The 21,124-nt window shown below is 40.8% G+C and overlaps 1 protein-coding gene and 1 long non-coding RNA gene across 10 annotated transcripts in view; both read right to left on the bottom strand.

Annotated features, from left to right (window-relative positions):
- Positions 1 to 12,462, bottom strand: part of unc-5 — a 259,848-nt gene extending 247,386 nt beyond the window's left edge. For 4 of the 6 annotated variants that reach the window (XR_010950898.1, XM_067773164.1, XM_067773170.1 and 1 more), the window contains exon 1: positions 12,232 to 12,462. The gene's annotated coding sequence lies outside the window, so the exon portion shown is untranslated. The remainder of the gene's footprint in view (positions 1 to 12,231) is intronic. The other 2 variants (XM_067773165.1, XM_067773168.1) reach the window with 1 other exon arrangement.
- Positions 12,463 to 12,874: 412 nt separating this feature from the next.
- Positions 12,875 to 20,655, bottom strand: LOC137244319 (uncharacterized). 4 transcript variants are annotated; one of them, XR_010950896.1, is made up of 4 exons: positions 20,480 to 20,655; positions 19,608 to 20,321; positions 14,609 to 14,789; positions 12,875 to 14,538 (listed from the first exon to the last, which is right to left on the bottom strand). It is a non-coding gene; the product is annotated as an uncharacterized lncRNA (long non-coding RNA). The 4 variants fall into 4 exon arrangements; XR_010950895.1 differs by lacking the exon at positions 20,480 to 20,655 and having other exon boundaries at positions 19,608 to 19,838; positions 19,911 to 20,471; XR_010950897.1 differs by lacking the exon at positions 20,480 to 20,655 and having other exon boundaries at positions 19,608 to 19,834; positions 19,911 to 20,471.
- Positions 20,656 to 21,124: the final 469 nt, after the last annotated feature.

Genomic DNA, 21,124 nt, shown 5'->3' with positions numbered 1-21,124 from the left:
CTATGGCTGCCCGAGGTCTTATGCTCTTTGCTGTGGCTAACGCGATATTTTTGCCGATTAGGTCTGCAGGCGGGATGTGTAGAATAGCATGCAAAGCTGCTATCGGGGTACTTTTAGTGGTCCTGTTATCCTAATCATTGATAATTTGCATACCCCATCTAATTTGATGGTCTACGTACTATTTTGTGTGGCTGTCCACCAAACAAGGACCCTATAGTAAAGTATGGTTTGGCAATTTCCGTAAGTACCCAATGAGGGAGTATCGGTGAAAGACCCCACGAGCATCCTAGCATCCTCTTGTATGCATACAGTGCCGCGCAGGCTTTTTTCGCTCTCTCTTCCACATGGCATTTTCACAACCTACTATCTAGGATGACTCCTTTGTGCCATGTTTTTCCTGTGGGGTTGCCCCTCCGAGCTTGGGCTATGTCCAAATAGGGACCTCATATTTCCTAGTAAATAATACTAGATCAGGTTTTTGCGCGTTGGCGGTTAACCCAACTCCAGATGCCCAAGCATGTACATCCCGAAGTCTGATCCATCAGAGAGCTGATTGATTGATGATTGTTAGGCATCTGGGGCTTATGATGACTAAAACGTCATCTGCTCGTGACGATTATGGCAAACTGGACCTGGCTCTTCAAAAGATGAATTAGTTTCTATACAGCTATCTCCCCGGTTGTTGTTGTTGTTTTTGTAGCGATAAGGACGCTCCCCGAAAACCTTGGGGAGTGTTATCGATGTTGATGGTCCTTTGCCGGATACAGATCCGATATGTTCCGGTAACAAGCACCATTAAAGGACCAGCCCGACTATCTCGGGAACGATTTGGTACGACCATATGAAACCTTAGTAATAATAATAATGATAATAATAATAATATGACATCCCACCCAGTAGATCCATGTTTATTTATTTATTCATTAGTATACAAATTTAACAATTAATCAGACTAAATATAGTTATTACGGATTACACAGTGATTACAGAAGCATACAAATTGAACAAAACTATTGTAACGAATTTTCTGCAAATCCTCTTATTTGCCCTTTTGCTAGGTTCGTATCGCTAAACTGTTGAATAAATAACTCCAATATTGAATAATGGAAAAATGGCCTTTATTAAAATACTTCACAATAACACTCAAACTGTCCAACGAATAGCTTAATAACCAAACTGATAGCTTAAAGGAAACTCTACTATTCAAAATAATACTGCTATTGCTCGCTAGATATCGTCTTAATCGAAACTGCTTGACAACTCAAATCAAACTGAATTCAGCGCCTCTACATCTGTCGCCTTTTATACTCTTTGATTTTAACATTCGCATCTTCTATGCGCTTCTAGAATCTACTAGTCCAGCAGCTCTCAAACTTCTCAGCTGTAACTACAATTGCAAAATTTTATAGTTTTTCTCATTGCATACTTATAGGAGTATCTCAGATATATGCATGTGTTAGAGCATTGACTCTCCACTGCTCGTATACGTACATGGTACATATATATAGACGCAGTTATTGTTTCGTTTATGTAGATACATAATGATTGAATTATTGATGTGCATTCACGTCACTGCATAGCATCGGCTTAGAGACGGCAGCACTCCTTAGTTTTGCTAATATTCGTAACAATATATTATAAAATATGTATATATATTTATTTAATCAGTTGTCGGGATGGACTGTGATGCCGAGCAACGGGAATTGATTATTAGTGCTGTCTGAATGGACGTGATTCCGAGCAGCTGATGTATATTTGACACACAACAAGTAGGGCTGCGATGTGTTTGAGGTTGGAAAGGACGTGATTCCAATCCACCCGCCCAAAGTTACTGGAGCTGGTAATAAGATGTGATTTCGAGCAGCTGATGTATATTTGACACACAAGTAGGACTGCGATGTGTGGAAGGTTGGAAAGGACGTGATTCCAAGCCACCCGCCCAAAGTTACTGGAGCTGGTGATACGAGTGGAATGTTGGAAAGGACATGATTCCAAGCCACCCACCCAAATCATTGCGTATTTGAGGTAGTCAGCAGATATTTTTTTATTACGTGGAGTGAATCACACGTATCAATGTTTTTGCAGTGCTTATTGAAGTCAGTACACAGACAACGAAGATGTTCGTGCATTTCAAAATTCGATCTGCATGTGCTTATATGAAGCGGTTGAAAATGTCTAGATGGTCTAAAGGGAACATTAAATTTTTTTTTTCTTATTATTCAGTATTATCTTATGAATGCAATTTAACAGATTTTAACATTAGTACATTAGTGAACATACAATAAGTAGATACAATAAGATAATAGCTAATGGCGTTGAGTGATCAAAATGAGAACAGTGATAACGCCATTTCTTCTAATGATTGCAATGGAAGTTAGAATGCGGGGTGCAATCAAATAACATGTAAACGGAGTTAGAAAGGTTTAATATTGATGATGAATAAAATATTAAAATAAAGTAATTAAAATAAATAGAAATAAGCACATCGGTTCATTACGTAGCAAGCAACTTACAAGTGAGCATATTGTGTAAAATATGAAAGTAGCAAGAAAACATGTTGCAATGTTATAAAGGTTACAAATTGATGATAAAAAATGTACCAAAATAAAAGTTGTTAAAATAAAATGAAATAACGTATTTAAATTCAATAGAAATAAAGTACGTCGGTTCATTATATAGCAAGGAACTTACAAGTGAACTCATTAAATAAAAATAAAAAGTAGTAATAAAATACGTTGCAATGTTTTTAAATTGGAAGCCAATTATGTGATAGGCCGTAACAGAACTTCAATATCTTCATGGCCCAACCCAAGAAGCCATAGTTTTACCTGCTTTAAGAAAACGCTTATTCTTCGAATTGTTTTTATATCTTCGGGAAGCTTATTGAAAATCATACACGATACTATGGTATAGAAGTTTCGATAAAGAGTTGTGCGTGAGGCAGCAACAGTAACAGTTGCATTAGAATTGCTCTTTAACATACGTGACGTGTATATTGGACTATGGAGATAACCACTTCTCATAAAAAAAAATGTTAATACTTTAAAGTAGTACAAGTGTCTGACAGGGAGAATATTTAATCTTCTAAATAGAATCATCGAGTGCGTTAAACGGTTAGCATTACAAATTCTTCGTATAAGACACTTTTGCAACATTAAGAGTGGTCGAATTCTACTAGAATATGCACTTCCCCAGCAACTTATGCCATATTGAAGTTTTGACTGTACAAGTCCATAATACATCATTTTCAATACACCATTTGTACATAGTTTTTGCAGGCGATAAAAAGAGCAGTACAGTTGCTAGCAAGCAGAACAGTTGCTAGCAAGTAAACTTTCATAGCTGAGATATGCGAAGACCAGCTTAGGTTATGATCGACTATAACACCCAGATATCTAAAATGATTGGCAACTTCGACGTTGAAACACATTGCGTCACAGTTTAAATAAGGAAAATAATTAACTCGAGACTCGTTTTCAATACAAGCACTAGTACAAAGTTTGTGCCGCAAACAACTTGCAGAGTGAAAAATAATATCACCACTAGTTGCTTCCTTTCCACCAAGACCAAAATACATTAGTTTAGTTTTATTGCTTACAATAAGCTTATGAGAAGCGAACCATTCTCTTAGGAGGCTCACATCGTGATTTATATCCACATAAAGATTAAAAGTATTGTTTGATCTATATGCGATTGTCAAGTCATTGGCAAATGCTGTGACTTTTCCTACAAAAGACATTGAAAAAAGCGAGTTTATATAAATCAGAAATAAAATTGGTCCTAGGACTGAGCCCTGCGGGACACCCAAATCAATTAGTCTAGGTGAGCTTAGATTATTGTTTACTTTCACTTTTTGACTTCTTAAATTTAGATATGATTTAAACCAATCTAGAACGTTTCCACGGAAACCTGCTGAGTGCAACTTACTTAAAAGAATATTATGGTCAACCATGTCAAAAGCTTTTGTAATATCAACAAAAAGACTAGCACAAGTCCCTTTTACATCCATTGTTTTATAAATAAACGAGCATAAGTTAAGAAGAGCGTCTTCAGTAGATACTCCTGACCGAAATCCATATTGCAATGGACTAAAAAACTTGATTTTATCCAAATATTGCAAGACTCTGCATTTAACACTCTTCTCAAAAACCTTAGAGATTGATGGCAAGAGAGAAATAGGTCTGTAGTTATTTTTATCTTTCTTATTACCTTTCTTATGTAATGGTATGACAATAGCACATTTTAGATCGGCTGGAAACACACCTGTGACTATACTTAAATTGAATAAATGCTTTAAAATGTCAACAACATAGAAAGCAATGTTCTTTAAAGTACGATTTGAGATACCATCATTCCCAGAAGAATCAGTATTTTTTAAAGAATTTATTAAACTTAAAATATCTGACCCAGAAATTGGTTCACAGAAGAAACTACAACCTGGAGAAGTATCTACAGAGTAAATTAAGCGGTTATTGCAAGTGCAGCGTATATTATTATTATTTGGAGCGGACTCTTTACCAATTGTAATGAAAAAATCATTCAGGTGAGTGGCAATTTCTAACGGGTGAGAAACAAGTTTACCGTCGATATCTAGAACAAACGAATTAGTTTGGTCTTCCTTAGCCCAATGCAGCTCCTGCCATGCGGTGCCTTTTATTAGATGTTCTGGTCTCCGCGACGGCAACCCCCCGACGGGTTTCATTGCGCCATGTTGCCAGGCCGCATACCTAAATACACCGGGTACCCCAATGCCTACCCAAGGACGTCTAGTCCCAGGGACTCAACAGCAATCGCGTTCTGGCCTTCCACAACCCAGGCGTAGTCACCCCTCACTTACTCCCAGAGTGACGACGTCTCCCCCATGCACTTCAGAATTCTGCAGTAAAACTGTAATGGATTCACTGGGAAGATCACGGAGATAGTCGACTTCATGAAGCGGCACAACATCCGCATTGCTGCGATTCAAGAGACTAAACTCACAGCAAGATCTGCATTGCAGACCTGTTTTGGGTATAATGTCCACAGAAAAGATCGCGAGAGCAGACATGGAGGCGGCCTCGCGTTTATCATACACCACTCTGAGCAATATCATATATTTGATCCGGACATCGACCGCAGGGACAGTGTCTTAGAACGTCAAGGATTATCTGTCCGGTCGGGCGATACAAATCTAGACATCATCAACATCTACATCCCTCCTGCCACCTGTTGCCCCACCGCACTGATATCAGCGTCGTACTCACTGGAAAAAATCGCATTATCTTAGGCGATTTCAATGCCCATCACGATCAATTGCATTCAAACTTGCGGGTGGACAGTAGGGGTGAGATGTTAGCGGATCAAATAGAAGAAACGACGTTCTGCACTATAAACGGAGACGCCCCCATACGTATGGTAGGAGGCTGTCACAGTTCGCTGGATATTTCAATCGTGAGCGCAGAACTCGTTAACTGCGTCAACTGGCGGCCGATGGTAACATTGGCATCCGACCACCTGCCTATACTTATTTCGCTCGAGCGTCCCGCCCGACTTCATCGTCGCAGAAAAACGCACTTTCATTAACTTCAAAAAAGGAAAGTGGGACGAATACAAATCCTTTCCAGACAACCGCTTTGCTGCCCTGCCTATCCCAACTGATGCCCGCCAAGGGGAGCGTGCTTTCCGCAAGGTCATTGAATCCGCCTCGGCTTGTTTGATTCCCGCCGGTAGAATTGCAGAAATTCGGCCCCACTTCCCGACAGAGGCCGCAAGTTTAGCGAGAGAACGTGACGTTATAAGACAGCTCAATCCCGGCGACCCCCAAATAAGGGATATAAACCAACGCATCAGATTGCTTGTGGATGAATACAAGCGGGCGAAATGGGAGGAGCACCTAAGCGGTTGTAAACTCTCTGCCGGTGTAGGTAAACTTTGGTCCACTGTAAAGTCCCTATCGAATCCATCTAGGCACAATGACAAAGTTTTCATCGCCTTTGGCGACAAAGTGCTGTCGGATGCGAAAAAATGCGCGAGCGCTTTCTGCCGACAATACATAATGCATTCTACAGTCGACAAATATAGACGGAGGGCCATTAGACGCGCACGTAAACATAAATTCATCGCGACACCAATTACCATCACCGCCAAAGAGGTTGAGGATGCCATCGGTCATGCTAAACCATCCAAAGCAGTGGGCCCAGACGGCATAGCCATGCCGATGCTTAAAAGCCTATGGAAAGAGGGTTTCAAAAATTTAGCACATGTCTTCAACCTGCCTCTTTCCACCTTTGTCATACCCGAAAAATGGAAAATGGCCAAGGTGGTCCCGCTGCTAAAGCCTAGGAAACCAGCTAACATAGGAGAGTCATATCGCCCGATATCTCTCCTATCGCCAGTAGCCAAGACGCTTGAAGCCATTTTGCTCCACTACTTCAAAGCAAATTTGCAGCTAGCCTGTCCTCAACATGGCTTTAGAAAACTCCATAGCACCAACACCGCGCTAAATGCCATTAGCACCCAGATAAATTGTGGTTTAAATCAGAAGCCCCACCATAGAACAGTACTCGTAGCGCTAGACCGATCAAAAGCTTTTGATACGGTCAACCATGGCACGATACTGCAAGACTTGGAAGGGTCTACCCTTCCTCCATGGCGTTAGGCTGAGCTTGATCGCTGTTGAACATCTTTTCCAAACGAGTTAACGAATTTTCAATTTTTGCCATGCGTTCGGATAAGGATCTGCTGTTGTCTCGAATGGCACTAACGTTCGAAGAGGAAGATTGAAAATCGATTTCATTGGACAGTTTTCTACTCGTATCGTATATGTACCAGGCGAAGAAAATATAACTGCGGATACGTTATCTCGCATCGAGTCTTTAAAATCAGATCGCGACGTTATTAATTTAGAACATATGGCAGATGCTCAGCGAAATTGTCCAGAATTACAGAATTTTCTTAACTCCTCTACCACTTCTCTAAAACTTAAATCTATTCAGCTGCCAAATTGTTCAAAACCAATTGTATGCGATTTTTCTATACAGTCCGCGCGGCCTTTTATTCCGAAGTCGTTCAGGGAGAAGGTTATATTGAAATTTCACAATATTGCACATACCAGCGCCAGATCCACTTTCAACACTATTCGACAACGTTTTGTATGGCCACATATGCAATCAGAAATAACAAGGTTCGTAAAAGGCTGCATTCAATGTCAACGGTCTAAGGTTAGTAGGCATTCTGCATCACCGTTTGGAAAATATTGTCTTCCATCACAAAGATTTGAACATATCAACATCGATCTTATTAGTCCACTGCCACCATCAAATGGTTTTCAATATTGCCTTACAATCATTGATCGCTATACCAGGTGGCCTGAAGCAATTCCTATCACAGATATTAGCGCAAGAACTGTTGCAAAAGCATTAATTGATGGTTGGATTTCTCGTTTTGGAGTACCGGTTCGTTTAACTACCGATCAAGGAAGACAGTTCAGTTCAAATCTTTTTAGTGAACTTTCTCGGATTCTCGGCATTGATCATCTTCGTACTACCGCTTACCATCCTCAGTCTAACGGAATTATTGAACGATCGCATAGAACTTTGAAAGCGTCGTTAATGTATTTTAATAGGTTAAAATGGACTGAGCATTTACCGATTGTCCTGCTGGGATTAAGATCAACATTCAAGCCAGACATCGGATCAAGTCCATCACAAATGATTTACGGGACTGTACTTAAATTACCTGGCGAAATGTTTATCGATAGTCATTTCAAACCACAGGAAGAGTTTGTTAAGGAATTTACTCAGCTAATCAAAACCATCCGACCTGCAGACGCAGCTCATCATTCGACTACAAAACCGTTTGTTAATGGAAAATTAAATGATGTGACGCATGTGTTTATTCGTGTGGATAAAATACGTTCATCACTCACACCACCATACGACGGACCATTTGAAATTAAAAAACGTTTTCCCAAGTTCTATACTATTTTGGTTGGAGATCGAAGTTTGAATATCTCTATTGACAGATTGAAGCCTGCTTTCATTACAATGGAAAAATCTGGAAGTCTGCAAGAAAATTAATCAAACATTTCGACTTTCAAACATTTTATTTATTGATAGTCTGGCGGGGGAATACTGTAGCGATACCTGTTAGTTTTTAACTTGTTATTCTCTTTTAATAATTTTATAATTTGATCAAATTACTTTTGCTTTGTAATTTCAAATTGGAAAAAATAAAATTAATTGAATTTGAGATTTCAGAATATCTACAAATTATTAATACTGGATACGTATCCTATAAGGTGAACCGCAAATTATCTGGGTGGTCGGCAGGCATCGGTTCAATTCAGAAACGAAATATCAAAGACAAGAAAAATTAAACAAGGGGTGCCACAGGGTGGTGTCCTATCCCCACTTTTGTTTAATTTTTACATATCAAAACTACCTTCACCACCGGAAGGAGTTACTATCGTTTCCTACACCGATGACTGCACAATAATGGCCACAGGCCCGGGCCCACAGATCGATGAGCTTTGCAACAGAATAAACGGCTACCTCCCTGATCTCTCCAGTTTTTTCGCCTCGCGAAACCTGGCATTATCACCGACTAAATCATTCGCGACCTTATTTACAACTTGGACGTCCCAAATGTCGACCATTTTGAACTTCCACGTCGTTGGCACTACGCTACCGACTGTCCTACACCCCAAAATCTTGGGTGTGACGTTTGATCAGGATCTACATTTTGGTGGGGACGCAGCCGCGATTGTTCCGAAAATCCAGAGCCGTAATAAAATCCTCAAATCCCTTGCTGGCATTACTTGGGGAAAAGACAAAGAAACGCTCATTACCACATACAAAGCAATTGGCCAGCCGTTTGCATGCTACGCGTCCCCTATATGGTCGCCAAGCCTAAAAACTACCCACTGGAAGAAGCTACAGGCCTGCCAAAATACTGCGCTCAGAACCGCCACGGGCTGTCTTCTTATGTCCCTAGAACACCATCTACATAATGAGGCGAGAATAATCCCCATCAGGGAGAGAAATGAGATGCCAACCAAACAGTTCCTGTTGAATACCCAGAAACCTGGGCATCCCAACAGACATCTGATTGATGAGCCAGCACCGCCTAGGGACTTAAGGAGTCATATCCGTAACCATTTTGAGGAAATACGGCACCTGAGAACTCAGCCGTATGAAGCAAAAAAACACAAGCAGGTCCTTGGTGAACTCCACAAGCAGGCGTCGGACCTTTATGCCGGGAATTGCCCGGTGAATCCAGTACTCAGGGAACAGTACCCAAAACTTGAGGAAGAGACGCGAATACTCCCCAGGGAAACGCGTGTCACTTCATTCTGGATACTGTAACAGGTTAAACTCTTACATATCCAGAATCAACCCCGACATACAAAATGTATGCCCCGCTTGCAATGTGTCCGACATGACACCAACCATTTCTTTAATTGTAATGTGGAACCAACACCTCTAACACCCCTTTCATTATGGTCCACGCCCGTCGAATCAGCAAGTTTCCTTGGACTCCCGTTAGAGGATATTGATGACAATTTGTGATCGGTCGCAGCTATTAGGTGGGGCGAAACTCAAAGGAACTCAACATCATTAGAGTCCGCGAAATACATTTCCTCCGCAGATAACCTGGTATGCACGGCAATCAACACGCCACCACCAACTCTGTTTAGGCGATCTTTCCTAAAGATTTCATAAGAATCCGATAAAATTTCAGAATTTAACACCGATGTTTTCAGCCATGTCTCGGTAAGAATCAGAGCTTCGTAACTGAAGTCATAACTTTGTACGAAAAGATCCACTAATTTAGTATTAAGACCCCTAACATTCGGATAATAAATACAGAGAGTGGTATTGTCTGACAAATTTAGAGGCAATTGCTCATTAAGACAATTATATAGGGAATTAGTTAAGTTTACGACACTACAGGATTTTCTCCGGGCTTCGGAAAAAACGGAAGGGTTTAATAATTACGTTGGTAGGCCACAGCGCACCGTTAAAAAGTTTGCGTTTCGATAATACTATCAACTTCAAGCCACATGCCTCCGAAATTGTGTCTAAAGTACAAAGCCGCATCATAATGCTCAAGTCGCTGGCAGCACTTGGGGAAAAGATAAAGAAACGTTGCTAACTACGTACAAACAATTGGCCCACCGCAAATGTGCTATGCGATACCAGTTTGGTCGCCTGGTCTTAAAAACACAAACTGGAAAAGGCTGCAGGCCTGTGAAAATGCTGCATTCAGAACTTCCTCGTTATTTCTCCTTATGACCCCTAAACACCACCTACATTCAAGGGGTTGTGTAGCGCAACATATAGCTTCTCCAACCCAATTGTCAACCTCACCTTCGAGCGGCGAATCCCGTTTCACTAACAGACGAGGCTCTGGCGACCCCAAGCTCCTCATGGAACTTGGGGGTGGGGAGGGAGGGATGGCCTGAAGGTTCAATGTGGCCACATAAATCGTTCCCGAGATGGTCGGGCCAGCACCTTAATGGTGCTGTTACCGGAGCGTATCGGATCTGTTTCCGACAAAGGACCATCACATTGATAACACTCCCCAAAGCCTTCGGGGAGTAACCTAATCGCTACAACAACAACAACAACAACAACCACCCTCAACTCGACTATTACCGCCCAGGGTTATTTTTTATAAGCGCGGCCGAAGGCCGCCAACGCAGAAATGTGTTCTGCGCAAAAATACTATGGATCCGACCCCCGGTTTCGGAGGTACCCGCGGGTCTTTTTTCGGTTTTTGGTTAATATATTTTGAACGCGTCAACATTTTTATTTTCCGCCTTCGGATTATTAATACTGATGTCAAGACGCGTCGTTTGACACCTCTCTCGATGTTTTTGGTAGCGTATTAGCAGCTCAACTAGACTATTACCAAAAAATTGTGCATCAGCGTTGCGGTAGCCACGGTTATACCACACACCCGGAATTGGTATGGCATAGCCCAGGGTTATTTTTTAAAAGCGCGGCCCAAGGCCGCCAACTCAGAAAGGTGTTCTGCGCAAAAATAATATGGATCCCACCCCCGGTTTCGGAGGTACCCGCGGGTCTTTTTTCGGTTTTTCGTTAATATCTTTTGAACCCGTCAAAATTTTTATTTTCCGCCTTCGGATTATTAATACTGATGTCAAGACGCGTCGTTTGCCACCTCTCTCGATGTTTTTGGTAGCGTATTAGCAGTCGACCCCTCAACTAGACTATTACCCAAACTTACTGCAACACGTCCCGCACCAAAGCAACAGTAGCGCGGCTTAAAAATGTGGTAGTAGTGCAGTTTAGGGGCCCCACCCTAAAGCTGGGCGGAGATTTTCGAGTGAGGTATCAAAAGACGCGTATTAATCTCGAGAACAATAATCCGAAGGCGGAAAAGCAAAATTTTATCTCTGCTCGGAAATATTTGCAGTTGAAGTTGGCGATTTCCATGTGGTTGTTGTTGTGTTTGCACCCCAAAAAAAATTGTGCATCACCGTGGCAGTAGCCACGGTTATACCACACACCCAGACTTGGCATGGCGTAGCCCAGGGTTATTTTTTATAAGCGCGGCCGAAGGCCGCCAACGCAGAAAGGTGTTCTGCGCAAAAATACTATGGATCCGACCCCCGGTTTCGGATGTACCCGCGGGTCTTTTTTCGGTTTTTCGTTAATATCTTTTGAACCCGTCAAAATTTTTATTTTCCGCCTTCGGATTATTAATACTGATGTCAAGACGCGTCGTTTGCCACCTCTCTCGATGTTTTTGGTAGCGTATTAGCAGTCGACCCCTCAACTAGACTATTACCCAAAAATTTAACTTCCGCTTTCGGATTCTTGATCTAGACGTGAATACGCGTCTTTTGATACCTCACTCAAAATAAAAGGCCCAATTTTAGGGTGGGGCCCCTAAACTGCACAATTACCAAAAATGTTTACTGTCCATATAAATTAAGGGTTCAGCCCACATTATCTGTTCGGTGTCTTTCGTGTTATCAACTTGTAGACAGTAACATAAACATACATAAAAGGAAACAATCATGCAATGTTTGTGTATTCCTCGCAACACTATTGACTATCTTAGTGAAAATAAGAGGACGATTGCAAAGCAATATACATTTTAACTTCATTCTATTTTAAAACTAGAAATTATGCATTTTTATAAATCTAACTCCATATCCAGTAAATGTATCCTTTGTAACACTATGTGGACATATACATATGTAGTTAATGAAATACATACATAAGGTTGTGCATATACCCATAGCAAACCAAGAATTCGAAGCCAAGCATATGCTTTATTTCTGTATCGCTTTAAAACCTCTTTTTTGTTTTCACATATTTATCGTTTGAGATCCACTTTTTTATCTTTAAGACGACTCAATTTTTAATTAATAATATTAATTTGACCGTCAAATGCAATTAGATTTACACAACTCTGTCGCGGGCAGAACAGGAATAACATTTGACTAAAGAAGCGTAAAGCATTGTGAGTAACGTAAGAACGAAATCCAAAACTAAGAAATAACGTAAGAGCCTTCCCTACAAGACAGGTACCCGTTCCCTAATCGATTACTTAATCGTCACCAATAACTTGTTCACCAACTATCGTCTTAATGACTTTTACATTGCTGTCGTGAAAAAGGTAACGCATGCGCTCTCTCAAAATAGTGTACGTGTGACTCGCTTTCTCGCTCTTACCTATTGTGTTTTCGACATTCCTTCTCGCTCGATGTTATTTACATTTTTAAGTTACTTCATCAGTTATGTTTTCGTTATCGCTAACCAAAACATATGCAACAACAACAACACGGGTAACTGGTCTATCGGTTACCCGTATCGGTTACCCTCTGTCAAATCGCTTTTTCTATGAATGAAACGCGTCCTTTATGTTCAGATAATATTTAATTATAAATTTTTCATATATACAATGTTTTTTTACAATTTAAATTATTGCCTTATTACTCTAGCGAACTTTACATATGTGAATTTTATATATTTATAAACTATATAAATACATTAACGTCTATTCATAGTCGCGCCCTTTCCGAAACCTTGTTTTGAAGTTCTTATTTTTCCTGCGCTGGTAGTGTTGCTCATCAGTTTGCAGTCATATTAGTTTGGTAGGTATAGTAACATCAGACGTAGGGAAATTAGGAAGCATGTCAGGAGTATCACCAGAATCCAAAGAAGCATGGTGATTCATTTCGTCACCTCCGTTTTCTTCCATATCCGGATTCATTCCATACTAGTCATTATAAATAGCTTGTAGATGCCACATAGGTGTAACCATACCCTCAAGATATTTCCGTTCAAATCTTGTGGTGCACACGTAAACTTGTATTTGTTCTAAATTATTCACCACATTCTAAACATAGAAAAGATGTATTAAGTGTTTGCGTAAATACCATTGTGATTACAATATGGACAAACATTCAATTCTAAACTTTTCGTTGTTACATCAATTGTTTCAGCGTGTTGTACACGTAAATGAAAATTCATACTTGAATGTATTTTCGTCTTCCAATCGCATAATTTACATTTTAAATAATGACTATTAGGCATATGAGAAATCTCATGGTCCAATAATTTGTTGAAGCTGGTGTAGCTGCTTGAATATCACAAAATTTACATTTTGCACCACGTTCGTTATATTTAAATTGTAAATGTTCTGGTTTCTCTACACGATGCATAAAGTTTAGATGCTTTTTCCAACAATGTGCTGAATTTAATTGAAATACATACATTGGGCATTGTCTCATGATACATTTTCCATAAATATACTGAGCCTTTTTATGTAGGCTCTTTTCTTAACATCTAATTCTGGTCGTACCGGATATGACAGTTTTGCTTCAGGTTATAATCCACACTCATACTATTTTCAGATTCTGTTTCATAATTTTCATCATTTTCAACATTGGACTTTGCATCAACATCATTATCATCATCGTCATTTTTTGATAACTCTGTTTTAAGCTTCATATTTATCAAAGGTTCATCTTCCTTTGTATTAGAATTAGAAACATTGTCATCTTCGGTTAAGTTTTTATCAAGTTTAGCTTTTTTCCTAGGTTTAAATTCTTTACTATCCGTACTAGAATTAATACCATCATCAACATTTTCCGTGGTCTGTTTGAGTTTTTAAATTTGCCAATGGTTCGCCTTTATCAGTATTAGAATCAGAATGGCCTTGGCCATCTTCACCGTTTTGCAAAGTAGGCGACACATGTTGGTGTTGATGTTTGCGCATATTGCGGATATGTTGGTGGTTCACTAGTCATTAATTGTTTAGAAGTTTCAACTTGTTGCGTTTGTTGTTGTTGTTGCTGGCTGATGATGTGGTGTTAACGTTTGTTGTACAATTTATTCGGGTGATTGCACATATTGTTGGTGTGTTATAGTGCTGGAAAACCTTCCGATATTGAAAGTCCTTGATTAGTGTAATCCCCACGTAGTGAACTACTCCTGTGACCGCGTCCGCGGTAACTATTACATCTGAAGGCGCTTACGTTACAGGCATAGCTGACATCGCTTATATAACAGGTTGACTCTAAAGTAAAAACCAAAACAAAATAATAGAATCAGTGTTTATGAATAACATATTTAAAATAAGCTCTTACAACAACGTGATCGGTGGCTACATCCCCGTGAAAGTAGTGTCGTGTTCCTCCTTGTATAAACCTAGATACTGGATGTGCTCAACCGTGCAGTTTTCTTCTAATTTGAGCAAATGTATGTTCTTACAGCCACAGCTGGAATATTTGGGATATTTCTATCCTCACATCGTCAAAATCAAATTACCTAGAATGAAAAAGAAACTCATATCAGTAAGAATAGATTAAAAGTTTTTAATATAAGCCGAAAAGTGTTCCATAAATAGGGCTCCACACATAGCTCTTTTCCAAAGGCACAAGAGAAATTTCAGATAACTAGAATCAGGACCTGGTAAAGTAACTTCAAAGGCGATTTAGTCGCCACTACTTCGTATGCGCATTTCTCTACGCTCCCTTTCGGCATGCATCATCAATTTCGTCATTACTATAAAGGCCATCTTGCTCACAGCAATCCAACAATCTATTTGTCCGCAAATTCGTGGAACTAAATTCCTAATGGAAGGTTCCTCTCCAAAAACTCTGTTTACAGACAGTCTTTCGCCGTGAAAACGAGGGCAGTGAAATATTACAGGTTCTGCGCTTTCCAATTCGGACGGACAGATTGGACAGAAAGGATCCTCCTCTATCCCACGCTTATGTAGATATTTCTTCAAGCCACCGTGCCCGCTCAATATCTGTGTGAGATGGTAATTTAGTTTGCCGTGTTTTCGCTCGTACCATTCCGCTATATTCCGGACTAGCATGAAGGTTCAGCGCTCTTTTCTCGAATCTTCCCGCCGTTCTTGCCACCTAACTATTGTTGGTGACCTTGCGCTTTTCTTAGCATCTTCAGATGGTCGGCTGAATCCAATGCCATACAGATCGGCCATTTCACCTGAGAGTAGATCTACTGGGATTTTCCTGGATAAAACATGGATCGCGTCGTCGGAACAGCACATGCTATTCGTATAGCAGTAATGCGGTAGGCTGCTAGTATATCTTTTTGGTGGACCATTTTAGATCTGTGCCATACTGGTGCTGCATATAATATTATAGAGCTGGTTACGTTGGATAATCGCTGACGGGTAGCTTCGCTTGGGCCGCCGATGTTGGGCATTATTCGCGTTAGGGTTCCACTAACTCTAGAAACTTTGTCCCCCACCGCCCTGAAGTGCTCCCTAAAAGTTAGTTTTGAGTCAATGATTACTCCTAGATATTTCAAGGAGGGCTTTGAATTTATTTGAAAATCTCCTATGGTTAGGACCAACTCATCCACAGTCCGCTTTGAGCTCATCAGAACCACTTCTGTCTTATTGCTAGCCATCTCCAGCCCCGTGTTCGTCAACCATTCCGTTATTCTTCCCATGGCGTCGTTACATAATGCGTGGAGCAGATCAAGTTTCTTGGCCACTGCTACTACGACAATATCATCTGCATAGCCGACAATTTCCGTGCCTCCGGGAAGGTCGATTTGTAGCATCCCCCATACACCGCATTCCAAAGAGTTGGACCTAGAACAGATCCCTATCTAATCTATCTATCTATCAAATTATTCGGAGCAGGTACGGAACTTGTCTTGGGGCACCCAAAGTGCACTCACGCTTCTCATGGCTCCAGCGGGTTAGCGGCTTCCTAGAACTTAAGCCACTTGCTGCTTCTAGATCTGACATCTGTCAGCTGGAGTCTTAGCCCAGCAAGCGCAGGGCACGAGCACAGAATGAAATCTATCGTTTCCTCCTCCAACTCGCACTTCCTACATCTGCTATCACTGACCAAGCCTAATTTAAAGGCATGTGACGCCAGAAGGCAGTGTCCAGTAAGAATACCCGTCATGAGTCTAGTCTACAGATTAATGATAATAAAAATATAAGAATCAGTGTTTATGAATAACATATTTTAATTAATCTCTTACAACAACCTGATCGGTGGCTACATCGCCATGTAGGTAGTGTGGTGTTCCACCTTGTATACACGTAGGTACTGTATGTGCTCAACCGTGCAAATTGACATTAGCAGTAACATTATTTACATAAACATAGCTTGGTATTTGTGCAGGCCTCAATATAGCATACATTGGTCCAGTTCGGTGTGCACCAGCCACTGGTACAAACACTTTTGAATGCATAGGTTTCATATAGGATGGATGTCCAGCAGTGCTCCGGTTGTGCCAATATGTAATGGGCTGCTCCGTCTCTTGGTACGGCTGTATAGGTATAGGCGGGTGCAATGTATTACTAGGCTCAAGATCGGAAGGTACATAAATGGCTCGAAGACGCCAGAGGGGATTGGAGCCAGAGTTTTCGGACCCAGAACAAAAATATCAGTAACTATAAAAGCACATCCGAGCATTTTCGAGCGGAAGTATTCGCCATAAGTTAGTGCGCTAAGCTGAACCTTCAGCGCTGATACCCCAATGAAACAATTGCCATACTCAGTCAGGCAGTCAGGTTCCACTAAAGGCACTTGCGGCGTTCGTAATAAAGTCAGCACTTGTCCTTCAGTGCGTAGAAAAGCTGAATCAATTAGGAGCACACAACGTAGTACTGTTGGCCTGGGTCCTAGGCCGCAGGGGAGTGGAGGGCAATGAGCAGGCGGACTCCACTCTCCCACGAATTATCAACCCCCCAGCAGATCCTTGCAGTGGGTCTGCGCCATACTCTCCTCTTCCGGGAAGGTATCGACCCCAATCCGGGTACTTCTCCTGACCCCAGTACTGAGAAATGGGTTTGCTGCGTTTGCCGGAAAAGAATCTTTTTAGGACGGTCATATATATAAGGGCCTGAAATATTTCAATGAACTTCCTAATCACATAAAAAGTAGTAATAACTTCAATACTTTTAAAAAAAGTTTATTGGAGCATTGTAAAACCCTTCCAATAAGATAGTTTTTTTTTTCTTTTATTTTTTTACATGATATACCGATACTGGAGCGCGAAAAGGGAATGGTAATAATGGTAGCAGCAAAATACAATGCATCCGGCCATAAGGAAAAGAAAATCGGTCGCCACCTGTAACTCCAGACAGTTCCAACAACTAATTTCGCTGGAATTCGGTATTTCCAGCTGGTATTTACTGTTGCTGATCGGAATCATTCGCATTCCGACAGCATAAATATAACAATAAAATTATATAATGTGTAACAAAAATAACGAAAATAAGGCCAAATAAAAGTTGGAGCAAGGGGGATTGGAAACACGTCCTTTTCAACCTCCCATTATATGTTGAGCTGTGCTAATCGGAATCTTCATGCATTCCGACAGCGTCTTTACTAAACAAAGTTGAGGGGTGATTGGATACACGTTATTTTGAATTTCCAACATCCAAAGACATGTTTAGCTGCATTGATCGGAGACTAATACATTCCGAAAGCTTAAAATACACATATAATTGAAAAATATAAATTCCAAATTTTGTTGCCTTAAGCTGGGAGCACTGGAGGATTGGAAACGCGTCCTTTCCAACCTTCCTCGTAACTTTTATAAATCTTTTGTGGCTCTTGTTGTTCACGGCCTCTTTACATTATGAGGAAATACGGCACCTGAGAACACAGCCGTATGAAGCTAAAAAACACAAGCATGTCTTCAGTGAACTCCACAAACAGGCGTCGGACCTCTATGCCGGTGATTCCTGTACTCAAAGAACAAAACTAGCAGAGGAGGAACGCACTCTCCCTAGGGAAACGAGAGTAGTCACTCTAGCTCAACTTCGAGCTGGATACTGTAACAGGCTAAACTCTTACCTATCCAGAATCAACCCCGACATACAAAATGTATGTCCTGCTTGCAATGTGTCCCCACATGACACCAACCATGTCTTTAATTGTATTGTGGAACCAACGCCCCTAACATCCCTTTCATTATGGTCCACCCCTGTTGAAACAGAAAGTTTCTTTGGACTCCCGTTAGAGGACATTGATGACAATTTGTGATCGGTCGCACCTATTGGATGGGGCGAAGCACTGCTACTACAACAACAGCAGGCGGACAAGACGGAAAGAGAGGCAGCAACTGCATGACCCATCGATCCCGAGCCGTTCCTGCCAGTTGGCCCACAGGGGCATTTATTAGCAGAAGGGAGGGAAAAGAGAGAACACTGGCGCAATATGCCAGGCCTGAGTCAATCTAAGTTACTGTTAGGGGGTTACAGCACAACTCGATATAGGGCATTAATAGGCCTCTCAAAAAGATAACCTAAGAACCCCAACGGCTATTCTTACAAGACACTGTAGACTGAGCAGTCACATGCAAAAGCTGGGTATAGTATCGAACAACACATACCGATTTTGTGATGGATCAGCAGACGGTGGCCCATATCCTTCTAGATTGCGGCGCAATTTCAAGACGTAGGGCTAAGTTTATGGGCTCACCAAGGCCAGAGCATTCCCACATTTAATCCCTCAAGCAAAGAACACTGCTGGGGTTCATCAAGGAAGTCGGCTAGGATGAGGTGCTGTGAAGGAGATGTGCAAGTCACTGTGCAATCCTCAATAAATGATCTATCTATCCGGTAACAAGCACCATTGTGGTACTAGCCCCACCATCTCGGGAACTATTGATATGACTACATTAAACCTTCTAGGGATTGAATCTTAATAATGCCGGCAATGCGAAAGTCTGCTAAAATGCACCATTCTCCATGGAATGCTCGATATATAACTTTCCACGTTTTGAAACAGTGATGAAAAGAGCAAAATTTACAATAATTTTAACTGGCTGTGGGTAGTAAGGTGTTGATGTCCTCTCTTAACGCAATGTAATGACAACTGCGATGCAGGGAAAATGACAAAAATCTTGCAAATCTACTGATAATAATTAATTTTTCCTCCCCTCCTATGCAGTTCTATGCATACATACATATGTATTTTTCTCTCCAAATGCTAATTAAAAAAATTAATTGGTTTTCACATGAACTTCGAACTCTGTCGTATTTGCATTCTTCAGTTGATTATCAACAAAAGCATGACAAATTATCACTAAAAAATTCATACATGTTGCTTATATATTTAATATGGTAGCCAATTTACTTACCCTTTCTGGTGCGATGATTCCTGGACAATCGGGCCTGACTAGACGCGATTTTTTTTGCCTTAAGAGAGCGTGCTTAACGCGAACCCTATCATGTTATGGCACAACTTTGGTGATACAAAAAATCAAAGACATTTCTGCTTCTAATGCTTCTAGGATAGCAGCAGCAGCTCCCGGTGGCACCACATAAATAACAGTTGCATGCCGATCAGTTGCCTTTTTTGCTCCGGCTACCTATTCAATTTTAATTCACATTACATTATCTACTATTGCAATTTTTAATCACTACAAATCAATATAAATTACCGAAGCAAATACTGACAAACCAAGATGCGTAGTTCCACCCTTTTTTAGGGAAATACATCCAACCAGTTTGGTACCGTATTCCAAAGCATGTTGCTTGTAAAGTACCTTGTTTTTGTAGATTTCCTCTGATTTTGGCATATTCTGAGCTGAATCGCAACCCGGCGGAGATGCTATCTATTAGAATAATATAACATTTTTTTTATTATTTAAAAATGCACATACGTATGAATGAAAATCAGAAAGTAAATAATGTTGTTGTTGTTGTAGCGATAAGGACACTCCCCGTTATCGACTTTGTTGGTCCTTTGCCGGATGCAGATCGGGTACGTTCCGGGAACCATTAAGGTACTAGCCCGACCATATCGGGAGCGATTTAGTTGACATAAAACCTTGTAGGCCATCCCGTCGATTCTATACAACTTAATATGGTAACGATTTAAAAGACGGTGCACCACCCAATTTTTATCAAAAATTATCAAACGTGGAATCAAAAGGGGCGTCTCGAGCTCCGTTTTTATTATTATTTGATATTTTTAAATTAGGTGGTGAACCGTCTTGTAAAACTTTACCCTTAATATTATTTTGGGCGAAGGCCGCCAACGCAAAAAGATGGTCTCTGCAGCAATATTCTTAATTTCAGTAACATGTCACAATTCAAATTAACTTAATGTTATTTTGGGCGAAGATCGCCAACGCAAAAAGGTGTTCTCTGCAACAAAATTTTTAATTTCCGTCACATGTCACAACTAAAAGCACAAGGTATTTTTCGTTGTAAACAATTTATATTTTTTTTGCGTTTCAATGTTTTCCGGAATAATTAATGAACTGTCATTTCGATGACAGGATGAAACGTCGATGTGTTAGTGGAGAGCGAAAAAAGCTTTGAATGTGTGGGTGAACTGGTTACCTCCGTCTTGCAGGGTTCTTATAAAGGCCATGGCACAATAACATTTCTCATATAAAAGCTATTAACACGGGGTTAAAGAGCGTGCACACTAAGCGACGCGACACGTAGCGACACGTTCCACAAAATACTCGCGGCACTTTTACCTAATTGGCAAACTTGGTCGTGTCGTGTCGTCCGACTGGCTTTAACTGTGCATTGTTCCATAAGAATACATGCAAAGAATATTTTGTCGATACGTGTCGCGTCGCTTAGTGTGCACGCACTTTTATGCATTCTAGTAACATCGCCACAATCAACCAAGATGTTG

This window comes from Eurosta solidaginis, chromosome 3 (assembly GCF_040869045.1).
Source record: "Eurosta solidaginis isolate ZX-2024a chromosome 3, ASM4086904v1, whole genome shotgun sequence".
NCBI lineage: Eukaryota > Metazoa > Arthropoda > Insecta > Diptera > Tephritidae > Eurosta > Eurosta solidaginis.
This window is presented reverse-complemented; position numbering and strand designations above follow the sequence as displayed.